A 19,661-nucleotide genomic window follows, 5' to 3' on the forward strand; every position below is an offset into this window, starting at 1 on the left:
CGGACATATAAAAGTTCATGCAGCTTCCGCCCAAGTCGGAGACCTCTGAGAACACGGCAGAGTAACCACGGAGAACTCTGTAGCGCGATCGAGGAAACTTGGCGGACTGATCACCCACTGATATCCCCGTCACTGGGTCCTTTTGACGTACCCCACTATCCTGCAGGTTCCTTTTCGTTCAAAAGCTCGTTTACTCATAACTCGTTTTGCTATCCACGACAACGCAAGCAAGCTACCTCGAGGCCTGCGCTGCCATTCCACGCGGCATAAGTAAAAGCAATCTTTTAAAACCAATAAGCCGTCTCGCCTCTCCATTGCCGGCCCGCCTGACGTCCGATTAAATTAGCGATCCTCGGGTCGGCTCCGGCAGCCCAAGAAATGGCATCACGAACAGGATCCAAGGGCACATCAGTGGAGAAGATTCTAATTGAGTGTTGCCCCTGGTGCACTGAGGGGCGCCATGTAGCTGACTCGAATGAGCTATGGGCCCACATCGCATACCACCAAGCGGGCGGGTCAGCCGAAAGGCTCATCAGCAGCTACCTTTCGCTAAAAGGGGAAAAAGCAGTTTCAAATGAATGGGAAGCACACCTTCACCCCAGGGCGTTTGGGTGTGTGGTGAGCAAAGAGCGGGTCCGATTCAGACCCCGAGATGAAGTAGGCACCGTGTCCCTTACCGGAGTAAAATTGACGGGCGTAGCAGACCTAACTCTCACCCAAGAGTACGCCTGCTGTATAAGGTGTGTGAGAGAAGGCGGAGAACCGACACCGGTTGACCGGTTTAATCCCCCAACCCTAATGCCTGGGTCAAGGGGAGCTGCTTTTGGATCTCTGGGAAAAGTTGGAATTGGAGGACTGTATCGTGGCGCGGTGGACGGGCCCGAAGTGGGACAAGGGGAAAATGTTGAACATAATGTTCCGCACTATTACAACCTTGCTGCGGGAAAACGCAAATTTAGAGGTTCAATGCTCACTGGCTGAACATCTTAAATGGAATCCTATGTAGCCTAAGTATTGCAGACACTTCAAATGTATTGAGTTCATAACCATTCAGTCACCAGCTCTGCCTCCACCCACTTTTCAACCAAGAAATTTCTAGAATTTTTCAGATTCTGTGAAGATTCACATTTGATTTAAAAACAGAGCAAAATAGGCATTGCTTAGTTAAAAAAAACAACACATACACATGCAGCACAACAATGGCTCTTTTATGAGAGATGAAGGATGGGGGAGTGGGAGAGAAAAGTAAAACAGAATTAAATAACATTCAGACTGAAAACTTTGCTAGAGAATGTCAAGCAACTGACAGAGGAATTTGATTTGATAAGAATAAGTGTTGCTGAACAGAACTTTAGTTGATCTAGGAGGGGTAAAACAGTGTTCCTGCACTATGGAAAAATCCTAGGAAACTTGCACAAGAGATCCCACAAGGACTTTTCCTTTTCCCATTCCACATCCCCAGGTTTTCCCTCTTCCCCCCATTAAAAGGAATTATATAGTCTGAATTGATCTGCAGGGATACAGAATCACATATGCACCTAAGTACCCAAGTGGATGAATAAGCATATGGGCACCTAACTAGAAACTAGCTTAGAAATGTTTTTGGTAGAGGTGCACCGATAGATTGGTCGATGTGGCCAGGTGGGGGTGAATAATGAAATCTCTCTCCCTGGGGCTCACCAGCTATGCTTTGGATTGATGGAAGAATAAGAAGTCAATTCCCCAATGAGAGAGGGTGTAGTAAATCACCCCAGAAGCAGGATAAAAGAAAATTGGTTTATTAGTAACTTCCCTGCAGGTTGAGAACCCTGGCTTTTCTCACAGCTCGTGGTCTTCCTTTCACCCTCCACCACTATGCAGCCCATTCCCCCAAGCCAGTCAGCTCCACTCTAGTCCCACTCTCTTTTCTCTTTCCTGCTGGTAACAGTGGATCCTTTCTATGTGGGACCTTCTCTCAGCCAGTAAGTTTCTCCTGTCTTCCTCACCTCCTGGCTTCGTCGGTCACCATAGTTACCTACCCCCAGTCAGCCAGTCTTATCAGCAAGCTGCTCCAGTATTGGGTCTGCTGCTCCTGGCGTCCCTGCTGAATCTCTTTGCCCTGCGCCCCAGGGCCCAAAGGAAATCCCCTTGCAGTGGACTTAAGTAGCTGCTGGCTCCTAATTAGTTAACATTCACCCTGGTGCAATCCCCTTCCCAACTGTGTTTACTAGGTTATTAACTCTGCCCTGTCCCTGACCTGACTTCCCCCCCATACTTGCAACTTTGTAACATCAAAGAAACAGGGCTGTCTTTAGCCTATTGCAGTCCGATCAGTATCGATATGGATCAGTATCAATATGAAGAAAATTGTCTACATCAGATATTGGCCCTATGGGGCTGATCATTTGGCTGATAAATGCTCATGCTGTGCACAGCCACAGCACAGCATGGAGCAGAGGCGTTCAGCAGGGGCAGCCCCAGCTGAATGCCCCACTTCCACCCAAGCATCAGGAAAAGCTGGAGCTGCTCCGGGAAGCAGGTGGCGGTACAGGGCTGGGAGCAGAGCTGTGGTGAAATTTGGGGTGACTGCATCCTCCTCCCAGTGATGCTGGAGCCAACTCTGAGTCCAGGGTCCAGCAAGAAAAGCCCTGTGCAGCACCAGCTCCAGCTCCACCTGGAAGCTGCAGCCCATCTGGCACCATGCAGATCCAGGGGCACATGCCCCCTCTACTCTCCTGGGGTGCAAGCAGTGGCAGGAGCCAACCCATCCCATGAGTCATGCCTCCATTCCACGCCCCCTGGGCAGTGCCTGCCCCTGCCCCCTCCCTGTGGGGGGGCATTGATCTGCCCCCCAGACACCTTCCCTCCTCTCCCCCCTTCCACCACACTGGAATTATCACCTGGAGGCAGCTGTATTTGATCAGTATCAGCTGATATGCCTCTTTAAATATCGGCTATTGGTATCGGCCTCCAAAATCTCTATCAGTGCACCCCTAGTTTTTGTATTTGGCTTTCAGGTTTTAAGACAGATCTTATGCAAAAAACTGTGAATTGTGTTTTTCACATTGCAAAATAAATAACAAATAATTTTATATTTTGTATTAACATGAAAATTAATTTATGGAGCGCTTAGTACTCAAAAGTCAAGCATAGATCCTCAGAAGGAATAACATTATCAGAGTTCTAGTGACTTCAGTGATTCTGTGGCAGTGTGCATCAGATGAGGATCTTCTGTTTAGGCATCACTGAAGTCAATAGGAGTAATGTCACTATCAGGCTCCACTAGAATGACGAAGATAACGGATGTATGTTCGTCTTCCCACATCTGAGTGCAATTTTCATTTGTACCATTCTTTTGAAATGTGGTAGAATTGTCTATTAAACACTCAAGGCAGAATTGGAAGATTCACTTGGTAACTTTCATCTTATATTATGAAATATCCTTTAATGCTCCTGCCATCTTTTTTCAAACCTATTTTCTTTATTTCGACTCATTCCCCTTCCAAATAAGTTAAAATCTATCATAAAAGAGCAATTCATTACCAGAAAAGAATAACAACAAAGGGAATCTAGAGAGAGACTCTTTGGAATTTGGACAGAAATGCAAACCATTTGCTTTATTAGTGTCAATTTCTCATCATTTTTAGCATCAAGAAGATGTTTCTTTCACATGAGAGGCCAGCAAATGTAAAAAGGGAATGCTTTCAATACTCAATTTGCAAACATAAAAAGGTAATTAAAATCAACATATCACACAATTCTATTTAGCCTTTAAAGCATTTTCTGCTGTCAACACTGCAGTTTAAGGCAATAGAGCTCTCTGCCTCTCCCCACATTTCATATAATTTTAATTATTCAGCTTTAATCTGAATGAGGTTTTTTGTCTTACAAATGAAACTGCTTTAAAAAAAAAAATAACATGGCTACATTAGGTGCATTTAATAGGTTTATTTTCTTACAATCCCATGGGGTTTTTTTAATGATCCCATCTTGATATAAAATATTACTCTCACTTCCAGTAATGGAAGCAAGTTAGGTTTGCAAAGCAATATTAAAATGTATACCTTGCTATTCAAATAAGCAGAAATACCAAAAGTTGATGCATACAATTAAATCATCTCTGGCATTGTTCCAGATGGGCATAATTTGTTCTGCTGTCTGATTCATTATCTATATTTCCATACATCTCTAAAGGACTCTAGCGGATTCTAGGAGAAGGTTTAGATGTATCTTCTGTCAGCACAGTTAAGTGACAAGGACCTCCCAACAACTAAACCCACAAGGAATTCATGGGAATAGAGGTAGGTAAACATAAATAAATACATAAAAATAACAAGTGAAAAAGAAGAGTCAAGAAAAGAGGAGCCAGAAGGAAGAGAAGGAAGGTCTAATTTTAGTCTGTTTAAAATCATTTTAAATCCGGATCCGGCTAACTATAGGCCCATCAGCCTGACTTCTATCCCGGGGAAGATCTTAGAAAAGTTTATTAAGGAGGCCATCCTTAATGGACTGGCCGACGCCAACATCTTAAGGGATAGCCAGCACGGGTTTGTTGCGGGTAGGTCTTGCTTGACCAATCTCATTTCCTTCTACGACCAGGTGACCTATCACCTGGACAAGGGAGATGAGATTGATGTCATATATCTTGACTTCAAAAAAGCCTTCGATCTGGTGTCCCATGATCGTCTCTTGGAGAAACTGGCCAATTGTCGCCTTGGGTCCCCCACGATCCACTGGCTGGAAAATTGGCTCCGGGGTCGGACCCAGAGGGTAGTAATTGATGGAAGTCACTCATCGTGGTGTCCTGTGACCAGTGGGGTCCCCCAGGGCTCTGTCCTTGGACCCATACTGTTCAACATCTTCATTAACGATGTGGACACTGGAGTCAGAAGCGGACTGGCCAAGTTCGCCGATGACACCAAACTTTGGGGCAAAGCTTCCACGCCAGAAGACAGGCGGGTGATCCAGGCTGACCTGGACAGGCTCAGCAAGTGGGCGGATGAGAATCTGATGGTGTTCAACGCCGATAAATGCAAGGTTCTCCACCTTGGGGAAAAAAAACCCGCAGCATCCTTATAGGCTCGGCAGTGCTATGTTGGTTAGCACTATGGAAGAAAGAGACTTGGGGGTCATCATTGACCACAAGATGAACATGAGCCTGCAATGCGATGCTGCGGCTAGTAAAGCGACCAAAACGCTGGCTTGCATCCATAGATGCTTCTCAAGCAAATCCCGGGACGTCATTCTCCCCCTGTACTCAGCCTTAGTGAGGCCGCAGCTGGAGTACTGCGTCCAGTTTTGGGCTCCACAATTCAAAAAGGATGTGGAGAAGCTTGAGAGAGTCCAGAGAAGAGCCACGCTCATGATCAGGGGTCAGGGAAGCAGACCCTACGATGACAGGCTGAGAGCCCTGGGGCTCTTTAGCCTGGAAAAGCGCAGGCTCAGGGGTGATCTGATGGCCACCTACAAGTTTATCAGGGGTGACCACCAGTATCTGGGGGAACGTTTGTTCACCAGAGCGCCCCAAGGGATGATGAGGACGAATGGTCACAAACTACTACAAGATCGTTTCAGTCTGGACATAAGGAAGAATTTCTTTACTGTCCGAGCCCCCAAGGTCTGGAACAGCCTGCCGCCGGAGGTTGTTCAAGCGCCTTCATTGAACACCTTCAAGATGAAACTGGATGCTTATCTTGCTGGGATCCTACGACCCCAGCTGACGTCCTGCCCTTTGGGCGGGGGGCTGGACTCGATGATCTTCCGAGGTCCCTTCCAGCCCTAATGTCTATGAAATCTATGAAATTTATAATCTAACTTGTCAGGATGTGACTATACTTTTATTGATTCTTTGGGTTAGGCAAACATTTTTATAGGATACCCTCAAAACAAAGCATGTGCCATTAATTTAAACATGGGACAACTGCCACTAAATAAGTGTAATAGCAGAGTTGTATATTCTTTGTAAAGTTATAAAATAGTATACTACATTGTGGAAACTCTGGATGAGTGCTAACTTTCCTTTAGAGGCAATTGATTAGATAAACAAGATAAACAAAAAATAGTTATTTTGAGAAATTTCTCAAGTGCTTTTCTTTAGCTGGATTCCCAGTTGTCTGATTTTGTGGATTGTTTAAAAAAATAAAAAAGAAAAAAAAAAGGTTATTTGACATTGTTTTAAATAATATTCATAGTAATCTCTACATCACATGCACTATTGTTATTTTTATATACCAACAAGTAAACATTTTAAGAAAATGTCAATGAAAGTATCATGAAAGCTTATATGGAAAAAAAAAAAAAAAGAACATTTCCAGGATATTAACAATTTTTCTCCACAAGTTTCATTTTCGAAGGTGTTTTAGTTCAAAAGTGCACTGCCATTTTCTGTGCACTGATGCACATTTTGCTGCTTATATAACTGTATCCAATGCAGTGCAGTGAGTGTCAGTTCGTGTGCAGAGCAGACTCAATTAACCAGGTCTGCTCCAATGTGTTGGATCTCTGGCATAATCCCAGGCTTCCACTGCACTGGAAAGTTGAAAGTTAAGTGCCCAGTGAACCAGTACAGTCCTGAGTCTGGGCCCCACAATGGTCTGATTGTGGCTCCCAGCCCTGGGTCTGTACCAGTCTCCAGCCAGTTCTAGGGCCATCCCAGGACTGGGACCCATAATCAGATGATTTGTCATTTCCAGCCTTAGAACTTCACTGGAGTCCTCAGCCAGCTCCAGTGTAGTCTGAGGGCCACAATGGAGCATCAGCCCTGGTACTACACTAGAGTTAGTTTGAGATTCTGGTGTGGTCCTGCGGCTGGCACTGACCATCAGCTGATTATGGTTTCTAGACTTGGGGCCACGCCAAAGTTGGCTGGAGGCTGGTGCAGTCCTGGGGCTGGGGAATCTGTCACCCAAGCTTTGCCATGCAGCTGGCATCAGGCTTCACGGTGTGGGACCCTGCTACAAATTCAATTTTAATCACACTGGAAACCAGCCACAAAATTATTATACATTTTTGATGGAATAATTTTATGGTAGTTTCCATATTTTGTGGCACCATTAATTGCCTGAACATGTGGCTGGGTTACTATTTAAGATGGGTAACAAGCCAATAGTTTCTAATGTGTAACATCTGTGAGAGGCCTTATTAGATTTAGCCAAGGTGTTGAACTTCCCAGTGAAGAAGCATGCTCAAGTACCTCCAACATTTATGAATACTGAGGAGCACTGAAAACCTTGACAATTCACATCCTTTATGGGCTGTGCACTAACAGTGGTTCTAAAAATACACATTATGAATGAAATGTAGAGGGCTGGCACAAGATATGCACAAGATAGGTCTAATGCAAGTTCTTTCTGGGTAGACAACATAGTTCTACATAGCTCATCTTCCGCTCATCTTTTACACTGAAAAATTAAACATACAAAACGAATAAACAATCCATTATTGCTATTATTATTATTTAGAGTAGTACAACAGCACCAAAATGCCTCAGGCACTGTACACTGCAGCTCTTAACTCTCATATCTGCCAAGCATTGATTTTTTGGTAAAAAGATAAAATCAGAACAGTATATCATGTATTTAAGCTAATGCACATCAAAAGCTACAACAGTATGCCTACCATTTAAATGTTTCTGACCAGAGCATAAGCTCCCTATTTGCTGGTGAATAACAATTTCATCCAGTCAGATGCAACTTTCCAGACAGTGACATTGCTAAACAAGCTGCAAGACAATTCTCTCTCACCAATACTAGTAAATTAAGTTCAGCTGAGTTGTTGTTTTGTTTTTTTGGGGTTTTTTTTTGGGGGGGGGGGAAGGATCTGTAAACCTGCTGAATAGAAGTCATCCTTCCATCCAAAAAAAGTTTCAGTAAAGATGGAGAGATTTGGCCACACAGGTAATTTGGGAAGAGTGAGCTAGCTGACATTTGATACCAGGCCATAACATCATTGAAACTATACACGCTTACAAAACTGAAAAATCTGTCCTTTTGAAAGGCCTAAATTTCTGTCCAGAAAAATACCCTAATAAAATACTTCGATGTGAAGAACTAGAAGAATTCCTCTGACGCCTGCACTGCAAAGAATATTTCCGTGACCAAACTGAACCCACTCCCAACAACAACTCATCCTCTGACAACATTCAGGAAAAGATCAACGCCAAAAAGCCCCCCAAAAAATCAGATTGGACACCTCACAGTGGACGAAACCCTAACCTTGACCGCTACATTGACTGCTTCAGGGAAAGAATGAACAATGAAATAATCAGCAACATGCGCCACCACAACAACCTCTCTCTACCAGAGAAAAAGGCCATAGAATCTCTACGATGTAACCACCAAATAGTAATAAAACCAGCAGATAAAGGAGGAGCCATAGTCATCCTAAACTGTGAAGATTACATAAAGGAAGCCAACAGACAGCTCTCTGACACCACCTACTACAAAGAACTACTCAACAATACCATCAAATCATTTCCATCAAGACTACAAGAAAAACTACAGACCTTGATCCCCCCACTACCTAACCCGGGGACTTTTTACATGCTCCCTAAAATCCACAAACAAGGGAACCCTGGCAGACCTATCATATCCAACCATGGGACCCTAACTGAGGAAATATCAGGTTTCCCTGAATCAATCCTAAAACTGCTTGTCACCCACAGATCAAGTTTTATACAAGACACTACAGACTTTCTACGGAAACTTAAAAACATAGACCACCTTCCCAGCAACACACTCCTAGCCACCATCGACGTTACCAGCCTATATACTAACATGCCACACCAGGATGGCATCCAAGCCTGCCTTACATATCTACAGGAACAAGATTACAACTCAGAATACAGACCCAAAGATATTACTAACCTCATACACTTCATCTTCACACACAACAATTTCACTTTTAATAATCAACACTTCCTCCAGATGATGGAAACAGCTACGGGCACTAAAATGGCCCCACAGTATGCCAATCTTTTTATGAGCCACCTGGAAGAAGACTTCCTCAAGAACTGCACCATCAAACCCTTGCTATACTTAAGATATATCGATGACATCATCATTTGGACTGAAAACCTGCAATCTCTGATTGAGTTCCATCAGAAATTCAACAATCACCATCCCTCCATCCAACTTTCCCTAGAATACTCTAGCACCAGCATCTCCTTTTTAGACACGATGATCAGTATATAGAATGATAAAATACAGACCACGTTATACAAGAAACCCACAGACCAACATACATATCTGCACAGAACCAGCAATCACCCTAAACACACCAAAAAAGCTGTGATATACAGCCAAGCCCTCAGATACCACCGCATTTGTACTGAAGAGAACACCCAGGATTGCCACCTCACCAGACTTTTAAATTACATTACCGAAACAGGGGGGAACTGATTTAATGGTCTGGGTATGAACACTGGGAATTGTGACAATGCCAGTTACTACAGTATAACAATTACTACAGATCTCATATCGTTATAGGTGCAATCTGAATGATGTGACTGTTGTCTGTCCAATGAAGGGTTAAATCACTTTAAATGTGAATGCTTAGAACTGTTTAGCAGGTGTCTGCAATTGCACAAAAGTGTAAAATGGAACGAGGAGTTCAGGGAATGTAGAGGATGTCCTTGAAAAGAAAGTGAAGATTCCTGTCATATTACCAAGAATAATCCTGTAGTGGAAAGCAGGTTTTGGGATTTGGAGTAGGTTTGGTACCATTTTCTGATATTACAAACATTGCAGAAAATGACTCTAGTCCAAGAGAAAAGCAAAAAGACAGTCAGAGGTCACAATTGATGTGAAGCTAAACAAAGAGCAAGAGGCAGTTCATTTTCAGTTAGTGAAAAAGAACTCATTCACAAGCAGTATGTGGTCTCTTTTTTCCCCCCATGCCATTATTTCTAAATTTGACAAGATGCTGCTGCAGCAAGAGGACCCCAGGAATGATAAAGTGCATAAACTATAGCCAGCATTGATGAAACTATATAACCAGAAAGAGCAGGGATGCTTGATGATCTTCTTAGTGATCGCTCTGAGAAGAGATGGCCTCTCTGTCAATTGAGGTCACAATAGAAGAGTCTCACAGCATGATGCACCTTATTATTGGATTTTCAACATGTCAAACTAATTAAGAAGCAAGTCTTTACAAGATGGCGTACATTTGCTAGGTTCATTGCTAGGTAAGTGGATTTTCTCAGGAAAGTCTGGCACAAAAGACTCATTGTGCAGCTAAGTTGTGCTTTTGCTGCACAATGAAAGAACATCTAAAATGTGAAATCCTCCTGTAGAAATTGCCTGCTGTCATCACAAAGAATAGAAATAACGAGCTGTTTGTGGATGTAGTGTTGCATCAAGCCTCTCCTGTTTTACTTCTCCCTTGTCTCTTCAATGGAATGGAGTACTGGAAAGTTTTGTCAACAGGTGTCACATAGCTGACAGAGCCAGCCACTGGGAAACCAGAGTTCAGGCTGCTGTCACAGACATCAGAATATATTTTCCTTCTCCTACACTCTAATGCTTCCTGCAAAAGCATATTCAGCATGGTCAGAAAAATTCCACTTAGGTTCACATTTCATTGGAGAAGAGCAATCAGCGGAAGGGCATGCTACAGCTGGTGCATATGCTAATAACAGGGGCATCAGAAACCATCTCTGTACAGTGACGGTATCAAAAAAAAAAAATCAATGTATTCAAGAGTACACTGTGCACAGTGGGGGTCACCTTCCCATGATCTGATCCGAAAGGCCAATTCAGCAACATAGAGGAGTCAAATGATGGCAAGGAATAAGTGTAGTACAATTAAATGCTGTCTTATTGAGTGTGCTGCATCTTTATGTACAAGACAATCATTTAAAATTCACCTTCATTTTACCGCCAATACCATAGCAATATATCTATTATGCATTTATAAAATAATTCATAGGAGATTTCTGATTTTTAGTTTAAACCCCATTGCTTCTCTGTCAGCTGTGAAATTAAAAAAAATGCTTCATTGTTCTGCTTCTTTGAAAGTTAGATGCTACATACAACTTCATCAATTTGCTATAAAAGCACAAAGGTTGTGCTATTACCGCTGCTACTAATCTTAATGCAAGGTCTACTCAGATACATTTGTATAACTGGACACATCTACATGTCATCCAACAATGACGTAGTGACACGCTAAGTCCCCATACGGTGTGCTACAGCGATGTAGCAATTGCATAGGTCTACAGGTGATCACCTGCTGTCACCATAGCAGCACGCACTGCGCACCGCTACAGCAATATAGCAGGGAAATCTAAGCATGTGCCACCTGTATGGTGCATTGCCCACCCATACTGCGCTGTGCTTTAGTACTTCTGAAAGGAAGTATTAAAGCATGGTGATGTGTAGATGCACCCACTAAGAAGAAAATGAAACCAGGAATTAAATGTAAAATAACACTTTTGACATGCAGATACCTGAAGATTAAATTGAACTTCACTGCAATATCACAGGTTTTACTTAATGTACAACACTATTTCTACCAGTGAACATATTAGACACAAAAAATCACAAATCCATTTTAGAGTTATGTATATGTATTTAAATATCAGAAATGTACAGTGTTAAGGTTCTCATAGGATGAAATCACTGCTGCAATGTAAAACTGATACATCAGTGGAGATGATTGGATTTTATTACACTGTACATAGAAGTGAAATATAAACATATTAACAAGGCTGTTACAAAGCTCATGGAAAGTTTAAGTACTGTTTTGAGGGAGAAGAGTTCCAGCTACAATCCAGAGAATGCAATTCAAGAGGGATCAGCATATATATTTACTGTAGGTATCATTCATCTGAGGATAGTGTTCTGGAAGCCCAGGCCAACAGAACATAAATAGAGACACACAAAAAAAAAAAGAAAGAAAAAAGAAATAGACACCCAACCATAAAAGGGATAAAACATCTCATGGGATATACTCAGCACTCTAAATTCTCATCAATTTAAATGATACTTTAGTTACATATACTAAAGCAGTTTACTGAATTGTGATTTTTTTTCTATTTTTGACAGTTTCCAACTATACACAGTAGAAGACACTTCACTGTAAGTTAAATGCATTTTTATGTGGGATGCATATTGCTTTACTATAACAGAAATGTAGTCAAAGGCAGATAATTATATAACCCATTAAAAAGACCCTGACCCATCCAGTTGCTTGGAAAAAAGGCAAGCATGTTTAAAGGAAAGTATATGTTAAAAGATGTGTAATCAAAAGCAGACTATAGCACTTAATATGTAACACTAGTTTAACTGTCACCCTTACTTTGACTGCTGTTACACAAATCTCATTTTAAAAAGTTTAAGTTTTTTCACTGCCCGCTCCCTCCCACCATTTTGAAAATATTTCTATACATTTGTAACACATGATGTTTATTGAGGTGTACATCACTTCTACTAAGTTAGAGCACATTTCTGCTCCATCACTTGAAGCAGGGATACATTCCTGTTAAAATCATATTGTTTTTCTTGAGCATCTCATTAGTCACATTAGGGTTTTTTTTTTCCTTTGAGTTTCACACTGAGGGAATATTTCAGTGCTGAACAATTCATGCTTGTGTCACGTTCATGCTACATCCTTCATGTCTCTGTCTCATTTTTGTTCCCCAAGATTGGCTGCCTGTTTTGCCTTGCGCAGCATAGAGGATTCTTCCTTTAATAAGTGTTTTGAAATAAAAGGACTTCTTTTCTTTTCAGTATTGTGCAGTGTGCCCCCCACTGTCTGGCCCCTGTTTCTGGCCCTGCAGGCCTCCTGGCAACCAGCCCCCACCCTTGTCCCCTACCACCTGCATGGGCACAGACTCTCTGGTCACCCCGAGACCACATGCCTGAAGACCCAGAAGTACTAGGCATGGTGCCATGGGGGAACACTGATGCTGCCCTCTGACTGAGGGATGAGGCCACTGCCAACCATGGTCACCATGGCCCCCGGACCCATGGGGGAATGGCCCAAGGCTGGGGTGCAGGCTACCTGCCTCCAGGCTCTGACTCCTAGGCACCCCACCTCATGGCCCCCTACTTCAGGACTCAGACAGAAGTGAGACTGTTGTATGTAGTTTCCACTTTGGAAAGAGGACTTTTTATTGTTGGTGGGTGGGGAGGGTGGTGAAGGAGTTCCGTGTGTTGGGGAGGGAGGGGTAAGAGGACTTTGTGTTGAGCAGGGAGGGAGAAGGGATGGGAGTGGGTGTTGTGAAGTGAATAAAGCTTTTTCTTTCAACCATGTGCATGTCCCGAGACTAGTGCTGGGGGTGACCAGAGGGTAGTGGGGTGTGGGCGCTAGGGCAGGTGGGCTGGAGGGGGTGCTTTAAGAGGTGGTCCTGCCAGGACCTTTTGCACCCAGTGCCCTGGCCCCCACTGGCAGTTGTGCAGCTTGCCTGGGGCCTCACTGGGGTGGGGGGATCCACCATTGGCACTGCCACTGCAGATCAAGCTGCTGCTGCCAGGCCACCTTTGCCCAGTATGCCTCTCTGCCCTGGCCTCCCTGAATGCCTCTCTCTGGGTCTTGCAACTATTGTGCAGCATGCATGCTGTGACAATGAGCCAAGGGAGGTTTCTCTCGGTCACCTCAAGGTGGGCTGTGAGGGACCAGCAGCGGCCTCCGAGGTGGCCGAAGGTGCACTCAATGAGAACATGGGTTCACGCAAGGCACCAGTTATAATGGGCCTGGCAGGGGTCCAGGTGCTCAGTCTAGGGCCTCATGAGCCATGGAAGTAGCAAGTAGGCTGGGTCCATGATGAGGAGGGGTGGAATGACTGTGGTAGGCCAGCAGAATGACCAAGGCAGCCAGGAGGATCTGGGGACCCTGTTCCTGGGTGCTAGGGCCCAAGGCTGGTGCATCCATGGCTAAGAAGTGCAGATGGGGCAGGAGCAGAGCAGCCACATGGTGCCTGTGCCCATGCTAGGCTGCTTCTCTCACAGAGGTAGTATCTCTGCACAGGGCAGGGCTCTGTTTTAAATGTAGTGCCAGTTCCCTGCATGTGTAGACACCAGCCAAAAAATTGGTGCAGTAAATTTAGTCACAACTATTTGCATATGTAAATGCACCCATTGTGTCAAAGCCAGTATCAGTGTTAAGTCCTCACTTCTTTGTATCCATCCATCTTATAAATTTTTGTTCCCAATTTCACCTTTTGAAAGTGGTAGGTAGATTTCCCTTACACATGAAGTTAGTGAGATCAGAGAGGGAGTGGCTGTTCTATGAGAAATGTGCTCCTAATGGTGCATGTGTGTCTCTGTCCTTTATACTGTTTTCTGTGAGAGCTCATTCTGGTGAGTAGTTGCTGTTTAGTTTCATCTATGTAGTTGACATGAGGATATGTGATGAATTGAATTGAGTGCACACAAATATGCAGAGTCTGCTTTTCTATTCAGAGGTTGCATCTACATGTGTGCTTTACTGCAAAACAGACTAGTTGGCTCCACAGTAAAGCATCACTGCCTATACATACAATGGTATTAGGGTGCAGTAAATTAACTCCACCATAAAATAGAACTGTCAAAGACAGAGTAATTTACTGCACTGAAGCACATAAATTGTACCCGATCAACCCAGCCAGTCAGGGGCCTGCTCCACCCCAGCTGAAATTGCTGCTATCCCAGAAGCACGTGTAGACATTGTGCCCGGGAGCAGTTTCCTCTGGCTCAAATGCCACTAGAGTTTATTCTATTGCATTAATTGCATGTGTAGATGCACACTGATATACCAAATTTACACTGATTTAAATTAAGCTTCTCTGGAATAATCTGCTGCAACAGAATGGAGATGCAGCCTTCAGGTTATGTCTAGGGAGTAAATTTTGCCCATTGTACAATTTCTTACTCGCAGAGTAGTTCTATGCATATCTGTGCAAAATACTCAGTAAATATGGTAATACTCGGCATGAGTAAGTGTGAGCAAGACTCATCTCAACTGAGTCAACAACATAGAGTTGATAATACCATTCAAGTGTGCGATTGAAGACAAGAACTACCAACCTTCTCAAAGGGAGCCTACATTCTGCTGCACTTTTAGGCATGGAGTCAGCATGCCAGACAGGCAGTCACAGTTAAAAAGCACTTGATTAGATGCATCATCCACTCTTGTGAAATATTACCCTGGATAATTCTTGCTCTCTCACTAATCAAGTTTAAAATAGAAAAAAAATCGCATATTCCATGCCAGGACAGAAATCCTTGAATTATTTTGAATGTTATTTTTATTTTAGATTTCATGGTGTGTCAGAAATAACAGCAGGTTATCATAAAAATGGTCCTTGATGATGTAATAAAGCACCAGTTTTAAACAATCAAGAAACACCTTTTCCTGGATCAGAAAACAACATGTGTCAACCAGAACCTGGAAGAGTTGTTCCTAAAGGGTTTTTAAAATCCAATGAAATATTATGACTATTAATGCCATATATGACATCTCAGTAGTAACACTATGTATAGCTACTGCATAGCTACTACTGTCATGTCATGTCACTGAACAGAAAAGACAAAATAAAATTTGAAACAAAAAATTCAAAAACACAAAATAAAATTCCCGGTTTCCATAAATGAAAATATTTTAGGGGATTTTTTTTTAATGTCCAAATTGACATGTTTTAAAAAACGTTTGGTTTTAGAATAAAATATTTTTATTGGATAAAATGGATCAATAACAAAAAAGAGTTGTAATGATCCACTGTTTGATGCCATCTCACAGGTATAATTATTTTATCCCTATAGTACATGTTGTTAGCAATAATTTTTTTAAATCTACCAATTGTCAACCAGTATTCACTATTGCTAGTGCAAAATTCTCTCTTACAGTATCATTTCTAGTGCTGTTTGTGCATTTCCTTCTTCAACTGCACTGAAGCTTTCCCTTTACTAACCTTTTATTTATTGAGCTCTTTTCTTATTTTCTTTGATTTTCTCTTTAACTTGATTCACTGAACTATTTTGTACGTTACTGCTTCTTGCATTTATTATAGTAATACCCATATTTTTTTAAATAAATCTCATAATCATTTATCCTCCTGAGTAGCTTCCCCCCCCCCATTTCCAGATATCCCACCTGCTATATAAGACCTCTAATTGTTAAACATTAATCACATAGAAAATTCTAATTTCCCTATTGTTCACAAATGCTTACATAGCATACTGTTGACAGACCTTTAGGAAAACCTTGTGCAGAAAGGTCATAAAGAAACCAATTCTTCTAGGCATTACCAGAACAAGAACTACCCCTGCCATAACAAAGTACAATAGACAATTGCCTAAGGCAGCACAATATTATGGCCAGAAAATGTTTAGTAAATGTTCAAGGTGCATTTGATTATAGGCTGGGAGTGGCAAGAAAAGCCATAGAGCTGACACTATAAAGTGCACATATTCTGAATTACAAAATATTAGGCAGAGTACAGCACACAGAGACTATAGCATTGCCTCTTTCACATTAAACATTTCACCAGAGGTCTCTTTTCTTGTCCCCAACAGTTAAAACATGTTCCTATGAGTAACGGATACCATCGTTACGTTAACCATTTGAAGAGGTAAGTCAGAGATATAGGATTGCTGAAGACTGAGGTGGTATAAGAAAGTGGACCTTTGATGATTTAAAAAAATAATAATAATAAAAAAAAAGAATCCCACATATATTTATTATCTTTGAATCATAGGTTCACAGAAAAATAGAGTTAGAAGGGACCTGTAAGAGGTTATCCAGTCCATCCTCCCGCCAGAGGTGGAATCATCCCTTTCCAAACCATCCTATACGGAACCAGTGTCTAAACTCTTAACAAAACTACCTATGCCATACTAACACAACCACAAGACATAACACCTTCATCTGCCACAGGTAAAGCAGGAGGACAGAGGTGGTCAATGTCCTGTTACTATGAAGATTGTTCAAATACACTCAAGAAATCTCAGGAAGAGGGCCATGCCCCCCATTACAGAGGAAGACAACCTCCTGCCCACCCATCCCTATCTGACTATGGGATAAAATTATTTTCTGACCCAAATATGGTGATCGTTCTGACCATGGATGGAGAGGCAAGAGTCTCTAAGCAGGAACCTCTGTATTATATCAGGACTCCTCCAAACTGACCCTCTAAAGTTGCCTAGATGCACAAAGTAGGTATATAAACATACTGGAATGCAGTGATGATATGCTCCAAACCCTAGAAACAGATTCTCCCCTTCACTGATGGGTATCCTGCCCTAACAAAGGTCACCGTCAGCGGGAAATAGAATTCAGTTCTGCTATCAGCCTTGGCTCCCTCACGGATAAGAACAGCCTATTAGGACAGAACTTCATTCTGCCCCTGCTTTCTTCCTGCCCCGCAACACACTGCCTCCTTTGATGGACATACCCAATATTCTGTGGGGAGGCAAACAGAAGCGCAGAGTGCAGCTGTGGTACAGATGAGCCAGCAAAAAATTCTCTTCTTATGTGGTAATGGTCTTAGATATTTGTGGCTATGTTTGAATAACTGAACCAAGTGTTTCTGGAATAAGTATCCTATTTCCTGACTATGCTATAGAGAGGTTCAGTGAAACAGAGCATGCCTGTTCAGTGCATTGGACTGGTCCAAAATAATAGTTCCTGAGGCATAATGTTCAATGTAGAAAATGGTACTATTAGATCATTAAGAAAAACCTAGGCTAACAAATGTCAAGCAATATGACTGCTGCCCATAATCACAAAGGACTGCATTCCTTCCCTACTCTGGGAAAGCTAAAGGAGTAAAAAAGTAAGTGCATTTTGTCTGCAACTTCAGACTATCCTTTGTTAGTCATAAACACATGAGACAAGTAAAACATTTCCACTGATACTAGAAGATGCATTTAGGCCTTTTATGTCTCTGTCTTTTTTTCTTCCTTTTAAATAAAAGCAAGACTTTTTATTTGTTACCAAATGTTTCAAAAGGTACCTGGAATAGGGAGGTAACTATTCCAAGCATTACCAGTGATTACCAGCATTACCCAAGCAATTAATGGACAAGTCCAAGTGAAGCAGTAAATGAAACATTTTTCTCTCTATAAATACACAAACTTTTCAGGTGGCTTGCTTTCATTTTTCTCTTTTTCCAGTCTATCTTGCATTATTTCTGTTCCCAGAATCAATATAGCAATCAAAGAAGTGTGTTTTGCAGTCCTGACTTGCACCAAATTTATGCTTTCTTAGAAATGTTTCTGTATATGTTGTATAGACCTTTCTCTTTTTTACAAAGAAGGTTATTGTATAGGTTTAGACACACTATTTGCTATTATACAAAAGGACTTTCTGACTCCATCAACACCCATTTTTGTCTATTATTCATACATGTATCTTGAATAAAGTGCACTGAAGCACTTAACCCACCCCCCCCCCCAAAAAAAGAAAACAAAAGATAAGAAAAATTCAATGAAAACAAAACAGTTCCAGTTGTGAGTTTTTAGGAGAAAAAAAAAAAAGTTACAAGATAAAAACATTTTACTGAATGAAGTTTTGAAAACAACACATTTGACCAATTTTTCACTGAAAGATGAAAAATAACATTTTATGGGACCCTTTAATAAAAGGCTAGCCAATTGCCCATCAAGCAAGAGGGGAGGGGAAGTTCCTGGGGGCAGAGGCTTGTGTCTGGCCCCGGTTCCCCCCACCTTTGGGGCCTGTCTATGGTGGGATAGACATATGCTACAGGGTCAGGGCTGGGCTGCCCCCCCCACTCCACCCACTGGCCTCACCAATCCCTGCTCCATCACCTGGCCCCATTGCCCTCTGTGTCACCGCTGCCATTGGCACTGGCCCCACCCCACAGTGATGCCAGTGCCACTAGCCCCGCCCCCTCTATTCGCCAGATCACTGCTGCCTGCAGGGCGTGGGGGAGCATGGATAGCAGCGCTAGCCTTGATCCCCCCCTCCCATCCACCTGCCCCGTTTTCATGCCCTGTAGGGAGCAGGGGGGCAGTCAGGGCCAGCATCACTGGCCTTGCCCCACTGCTCCATTGGATCTGTGGCTGCTACCTCCAGGGAGTGGGGAGGTGGGACCAATGGCACTTGCCTTGCGCCCTCCATCCGCTGTGTTGCTACTGCCTCCTGCTGGGGGTGTGTGGATGGGGACAGAGGCCCATGTCTGACCCCCCCAACACTTTGGGGCCAGGCCCACTCCTCCCACTCTCATCCCCACTGCTTTGGGGCCAGGGCTAGGGCTGTTCCACCCACCTCCCTGGGGGGGGATGGGGATGGCAGGGCTGGAACTCAGCATCTGGCCTTGCCCCCACAATTAGACCTAACCCTGTCTGCCCCTGACCCTGTTCCCCCCACAGCAGTTTGGGTTCATGGCTGCTCCCCACCTGTCCCCCCACCTGCTGTGGTGGCCCCAATCCCATTCCCTTACATAGCTGCCACCACCACCTTCATCAATGGAGCAGGTGGGGAGGGGCAGGCTAGCTGAGCTGACCTGGCCCCCCATCCCCTCTGTCCATGCTATCAGACGTGCTCCACTGCCTGCTGTCTGGAATGCTGTTGGAGCACTCTGATTGGCTGCCAAGACAGAACGCAAATAAAGTATTATGGACAGACAGACAGACAGAGAATTCTAAGGCTTTTATAATATTAGAATGATTTCTTTAATGATTATTTATGTAACCCTGGGTGCGACACTACACATGCCCTCACCTGAATAATGGGATCCTGGG

At 43.1% G+C, this 19,661-nt stretch overlaps 1 protein-coding gene across 1 annotated transcript in view; it reads right to left on the reverse strand.

Annotated features, from left to right (window-relative positions):
- Window positions 1-19,661, reverse strand: part of LOC109280771 (uncharacterized) — a 208,666-nt gene that overhangs the window by 77,172 nt on the left and 111,833 nt on the right. The gene's annotated exons all lie outside the window — the stretch shown is intronic.

This window comes from Alligator mississippiensis, chromosome 3 (genome assembly GCF_030867095.1).
Source record: "Alligator mississippiensis isolate rAllMis1 chromosome 3, rAllMis1, whole genome shotgun sequence".
NCBI classification, from domain to species: Eukaryota; Metazoa; Chordata; order Crocodylia; family Alligatoridae; genus Alligator; species Alligator mississippiensis.